We start from the raw sequence: 7,053 nt of genomic DNA on the forward strand, positions 1-7,053 counted from the left end.
AAGTGAATTAATCAATAATTCTTATGGAAATTCCCAACGTTTCTGGCACTTGGCTGCCCAGATACATATCGAATCATGGAGCAGGCTCAAGGGCCACATGGTCTTCTCCTGGTCCTATTGCTTATGTTCTTGTGTCCTGGTCCTACCATCCCAATCTACCTCAAATAACATGCTCAGTTCAAGAGCCCTTAATTCCTTCATGATTATTAGATTGATAAACCAAAGGAGATTCTTCTGGGAAGAATTGGCAAAACTCTATTCATCAGAGAGTTTTCAAGTCAACACAACCTCTGAGTGATAAGCTGGACACCCATTTAGTTGCCTTGGTCCATGACATGGCATGCTTTCTGGAATCATATCACACAGCACAGATGATGGGCTTTTCAGTCTGCCATGCCAGTGTCGTCCCTTTAAAAGAACTATCCATTTAATCCCACTCTCCTGCTCTTTCCCAAAGACCTGCACGTATTCTTTTTCAAGTATTTATCCAAAAACTTTAATCTAATTATAAATCTCCTGCACTGTAAATTTGATGATTCTGAACTGATTTAATTTTGAAAGTGACTGTTGAATCTGTTTCCACTGCGGCCTTTCGGACAGGGCAGTTTACATCACAGCAACTCGCTGCATAAAAAAGTGATCCCCCTCTTCTTTCTGTTTATTTTACTAATTACCTTGGGCGGAATTCTCTGATAATGGGGCTATGTCCCCACACCAGCGGGAAAACGGGCGTGAATCTTCTGGACTTTCCAGAAGAAAGTCCTGAGTGATTCTCCATTTTGAAGGAGGCTTGCAGGGCCCCGGAGTAGTTCTCGCAGCCCGGGCTGCCGATACAAGGCCTTGCATTTCCGGCCACGCGTCCACGCATGCGCGCGGCAGCCGCCTGTGGCCGCGGCCCTGCGCAACATGGCAGACCCACACAGCAAGCCGGCCCCAACAATATAGGGACCCCTCCCCCAGAACGCCCGCGCCCGCCGATTGGTGGCCCCCGATCGGAACCCTGGCTGTCCTGGAACCCCCCCACCCACCCCGATGACGGATCCCCCCTGCCCCCACCAGGGCGGCCGAGGACTGTGACCGCAGCCACCACTCCGAGAGCCCGCCGGGTGGAACCATGAGGGAACCACGCCGGCGGGAACTCAGCCAGCTGCCGGCTGAGAATCGCCGCAGGGGCCTCTTTCAACGGCACCCGACCGGCGCCGCGTCGACCGTGCGCGCGCGACTGGCAGCGATTCTCCGAGCTTTTGAAATCATGCTCTATATACACAAGTTCAGGTCAGTAATATGTCAGAAGGGGCAGTGTTCCTGATACTGAACCCTGAGGCTCACTACTGCACACTTGCCTCAAGGCTAAATAACACCTGCCCACCCCTACTCCATCCCCTCCACCCTCCTCACAACTACCCCCCCTCCATTCCCTCAGCTAATTCCGTATCCATCCTACTCCTGTTCCTTTAATCCCATGGGCTCCAATTATGCGAACAAATCTTGTTCCCCCTCGTCTCTATGTGTTGTAAAGTTTGAAGGGAAAACTGGAGGTAATGTAACAATGGTAAAAAACAATTTATCAAGAGGTGACTAAACCTGTTTATTGCAGCGGGCTGATCACACACCATGTTGCCCATTTCTTTCTCAGATTGTCTGAAAGCAAATCTCAACAACCTTGTAATTAGAGCTGTTTCAGCAAGCTCCAGCCCACACAGAATTAAGCAAGGTGGCTTGAACAGATAATTAGCATGCTGCATGAGGCGCCAGAATTATAGTTATCCAATGTCTGTGTAACAAATAAGGGCAAAGGGGCCAGGCCACAGCTGAAACTGGAGCAGCAAATGGACTAAAGGCTTAACAGCATCAATCTCCTGTCGGATGAATACCTATCAAATCGTTGAACAGCACTATCAAGATGGAGCCGCAAAGTTGTTTCACAAAAGACCATTGGTATGGTGTTTGCCGTCTGTAATAATTCAAGGATGGATGACCACTAAGTTTAGTAACTAAACAAACTATTTATTATAGGGAATAAACTATATACAGTGGGTAAGAAATGTGCTAATGACTACTTCGACCCCAGTCCCAGACTGGCTGGGAGAACCCACGCCCCAAGATTCACACTCTCCAGTTCGATTGGCCGAACTCATGCCCCAAGATTCACACTCTCCAGTTCGATTGGCCGATCAGGTCACATAACCCCCCTGAAACCTTGGGTCCTGCAGGGGAGCGGTGCGGGAAGGGGCGTCTGTGGTGGGGGATCCAGCGGGTGCCAGATCCCGGAGGGAATGCGTATCTTGCCTGCCGACGGGGTACTCAACGTAGGCGTAACTGGGGTTGGCGTGGAGCAGCCAGACCCTTTCGACCAGGGGGTCCGTTTTATGACTCCTCACGTGCCTCCAGAGAAGAACAGGTCCCAGAGCCATCAGCCAAGGTGGAAGCGAGACCCCGGAGGTAGACTTCCTGGGGAAGACAAACAATCGGTTGTGAGGGGTCTCATTCGTGGCCGTGCAGAGGAGTCACCTAATGGAGTGTAGGGCATCGGGTAGGACCTCCTGCCAGCGGGTGCTTGGGAGACTTCTCGACCGCAGGGCCAGAAGGACAGCCTTCCACACTGTCGCATTCTCCCTCTCCACCTGCCCGTTTCCCCGCGGGTTATAACTGGTCGTTCTGCTCGAGGCGATGCCTTTGCTGAGCAGATACTGACGCAGTTCATCGCTCATGAACGATGTACCCCGGTCGCTGTGGATATAAGCGGGGTAACCCAACAGGGTGAAGATGCTGTGCAGTGCCTTAATCACAGTGGCTGAGGTCATGTCGGGGCAGGGAATGGCGAATGGGAAACGGGAGAACTCATCGATCACGGTCAGGAAATAGGCATAACGATTGGTGGACGGGAGGGGCCCCTTGAAGTCCACGCTCAGTCGCTCAAAGGGACCCGAGACCTTCACGAGCCGAACCTTGTCTGTCTGATAGAAGTGCGGTTTGCACTCCGCACAGACTTGGCAGGCCCTGACCATGGCCTTGACCTCCTTGGTTGAGTAAGGTAGGTTGCAGGACTTAATAAAATGGACGAGCCGGGTAACCCCCAGGTGGCAGAGGTCATTGTGGATTGCTTGCAGGCGGTCCTCCTGCGCGTTGGCGCATGTGACGCGGGACAGGGCATCTAGGGGCTCGTTGAGCTCCCCTGGACGATACTTGATATCGTGCGAGTAGGTGGAGAGTTCGATCCTCCATCTCAAAATTTTATCGTTTTTTAAATTTTGCCCCTTTGCATGTTATCGAACATATAGGCGACTGACCGTTGGTCGGTGACGAGGGTAAACCTCCTACCGGCGAGGTAGTGTCTCCAGCGCCGCACAGCCTCCACAATGGCTTGTGCCTCCTTTTTGACTGCAGAGTGTCGAACCTCGGAGGCGGTGAGGGTTCGGGAGAAGAACGCTACTGGTCTGCCTCCTTGATTGAGGGTAGCAGCCAGGGCGATGTCTGATGCATCGCTCTCTACCTGGAAAGGGATGGTTTCGTCCACCGCGTGCATAGCGGCCTTGATGATGTCGGCCTTGATGCGGTTGAAGGCCAATTGAGCCTCAGCTGAGAGGGGAAAAACGGTGGTCTTTAGGAGTGGGCGGGCTTTGTCCACATACTTGGGGACCCACTGGGCGTGATAGGAGAAAAGCCCCAAGCACCGTTTGAGGGCCTTGAGGCTGCGGGGGAGAGGGAGTTCCTCAAGGGGGCACATGCGGTCGGGGTCGGGACCTAGGACCCTGTCTTCCACGACATAGCCGAGGATGACCAGCCGGGTGGTGTGGAAAACGCATTTGCCCTCGTTATAGGTCAGGTTAAGGGCTCGGGCGGTCTGGAGGAACTTTTTGAGGTTAGCGTCATGGTCCTGCTGGTCATGGCCGCAGATGGTGACATTGTCCAAGTACGGGTATGTAGCCTGCAAACCGTACTGGTCCACCATTTGGTCCATCGCCCTTTGAAAGACGGAGACCCCATTTATGACACCGAAGGGGACCCTGAGGAAGCGGAAGAGCCGGCCGGCTGCTTGGAAGGCAATATAGGGGCGGTCTTTTGGTCGGATGGGGAGCTGGTGGTAGGCGGATTTGAGGTCGACCGTGGAAAATTGGGCGATCCGATTTACCATTTCCGCGATGCGAGGAAGGGGGTACGCATCAAGCTGCGTGAATCGGTTTATGGTCTGGCTATAATCCACGACCATCCGTTTCTTCTCCCCGGACCGGACTACCACCACTTGCGCTCTCCAAGAGTTGTTGATAGCCTCGATGACCCCCTCTCCCAGTAAACGCTGGACCTCTGACTTGATAAAAGCTGGCTCCTGGTGGCGACGGGCTTACAATCGGGAGTGAGGTTCGCGAATAGCGAGGGGGTTGCGGCTTACAGTGTCGCAAGGCAGCATACCGTGAGGGGGGGCAAGGGTCTGCCGAACTTCAGTGTCAGGCTTCGATGGCTGCACTGGAAATCCAGTCCGAGCAGCAGGGAGGCACAGAGGTGAGGGAGGATATAAAATTTGAAACGGGTGTATTTGGCGCCCTGCATTGAGAGATCCGCAATACAGTACTCCTCGATTTGCACGGAGTGGGACCCAGATGCGAGGGCTATGGTTTGGGATGCGGGATGGGTGCGTAGGGAGAAGCGCCTTTCCGTTTCAGGGTGGATAAAGCTCTCCGTGCTCCCGGTGTCGAAGAGGCATGCAGTGTCGCGCCCGTTGACCTGGACCTGCATCATGGAGTTCTGCAGGTGTTTTGGCCGAGTTTAATCGAGGGAGATCGCACCCACTCGCGGGTAGGCGGAGTCCTCAGCCGAGTCGGACTCGTAAAATGGCCGCCGCCGTCGGTCGCACGTGTCGGGTTGAGAAGATGGCCGCCGACAAGATGGCTGCTCCCATGATTCACACGAGGTTGATGACGCGTCAGAAGCGGGCGTGTCGGGTCGGTGCGCAGCAGCATTGCGAGGCCTTCGGGCCTGAGAGCCTGATTTTCGGGCAGGCTGTTCTTTGTTTTTCTGGCCCCTGGGTCTGGCCAGGCAGACCCTCGCAAAATGCCCTTTCTTCCCGCAGTCGCTGCAGATCGCGGAGCGGGCTGGGCAGCGTGGGCGTGGGTGCTGGCCCTGTCCGCAGAAGTAGCACGGTGTGCCCCCATGGTGAGTGGGTCGCCGAGTGGCGCAGGCCTGTAATACGGCTGAGACGGAGGAAGTCCCGGGGGGGCTTGCAGAGTCCGCGGGGTACGTACCCAAGTTATGTCGGTCCACCGCCAGCGAGGAGGCGAGCATTAGCATCTCCTGGAGGTCGTTTGTCCCGTTTCTGAGCAGCCGCTGCCGGATGTAGGTCGAGCGGATGCCGGACACGAAAGCGTCTCTGATATGCAGGTTCATATGGACTTCCCCTGTCACATCCTGATGGTCACAGTCCCTGGCAAGCGCGGTGAGTTTCTCAACAAACTCGTCTAGCGATTCCCCCAAGTGCTGCCGGCAGGTAGAGAGCAGATGCCGGGGGTGCACCTCATTGATGTGTTTGACAAACCGCTTGCGGAGTAACTCGACCGCTTCATCATAAGTCGTCGTCTTTTCGAGCGTGGCGGAGATTCTGTTACTCACCCAGGCGTGGAGTAGGCACAGCTTGCGTGGCCCCAGGATGGGAATCTCTGCGGAGTCCAGGTAGACCTCGAAGCACCGCAGCCAGTATTTAAAAATTTCCTTTGCCTCCGGGTTTCGTGCTTCCAGATTGAGCTTCACTGGTTTTAGGCCTGCGTCCACCCTGAATCTAGTTTAGTCTAGTAAATTGAGGTACCCTCAATAGCGAAGCTTAGAGATTAAACTGTAAAGAAGGCTTTGTTAGACTAAGAATTATGTTAGAGCTGAGACAAGTGCTGACTGCTACACAGCCCATGAGGCAGCCCTTTATATATGGCTCACAGATGGGCGGAGCCAGCGGCGGAGTCCCCAGGGTTCCAAGCCTGGTCTTAAAGGGGACATCACCTTACATCACGGCAGTAACCGTTCATCACAATATCATTCAGTAAAATATGGCTAATTTTCTACTGTGAAGTTGGTGCTTTTATGGTAGAATAGTTTCAATCTTTCCTTTGCCTCTTTGATATTTTCAATGTATCACCTTCACTATGAAGTTATGTTACGCTAAATGAATTGTTTTTATAGTCCTCTTAAGCTCTCAGTTTTGAAATTTCAATCCTTTCTGGATAAGTTTTAGCAATTTAAAAACTCACTTCCCATAAATATGTTGCTCCTTTTTGTGAATCAAGAATTTCAACATAATGTAAAATACTTCTTCCCTAAAACACAGCTCACACCTCAGTGAGGATTAGTTGACTATTTATTTTAACATGAGTAACAAATGAATCATTGACCTTGGTTTTAAGTCCATGCTCCTCGCCTCCCAGCACCTGGAGGCCAGTTTAGCTCAATTGGCTGGACAGCTAGTTTGTGATGCAGAGCAAGGCTAACAGCGTGGGTTCAATTTGTATACTGACTGATGTTATTCATGAAGGCCTCGCCTTCTCAACTTTGCCCCTTGCCTGAGATGTGATGATCCTCGGGTTAAATCACCACCAGCCAGCTCTCCCGCTCAAAGGGGAAAGCAGCCTCTGGCCTCTGATGATCTGGGACTAGGGTGACTTTACTTACTTTACCTCCCAGCACCACAATTGGTAGAAGTGGGGCTGTAACAATCGGTGCTTAATATGGGGCTTAATGATCCACTTAGCGAGCCGGGCATCAGAGTCTCTGGGCCCATTGATGCACGATCAATTGCACAAAGACGAGAGTTGAATATAACTGAGGCTTTATTGCTCTAAGATATGTGACCTCCCACAGCAGCTGGCGAAATAGCTGCTGCACGGAGGACACACATATTTATACTCCGCTTACTGGGCGGAGCCAGCAGGCAGGGATGACCGTCGTACCTGTAGTACAGGTCCTACCATATATCACCTAATATAGGTGCAACAGTGGTTTACTACATTCACCCCCTGTTACAATTGAGTCCGGCGGGGGTGGTGGACAATTATATACAACAGCTGAATTTTA

The sequence above is a fragment of the Scyliorhinus torazame genome, chromosome 7 (genome assembly GCF_047496885.1).
Source record: "Scyliorhinus torazame isolate Kashiwa2021f chromosome 7, sScyTor2.1, whole genome shotgun sequence".
Lineage (NCBI taxonomy): Eukaryota > Metazoa > Chordata > Chondrichthyes > Carcharhiniformes > Scyliorhinidae > Scyliorhinus > Scyliorhinus torazame.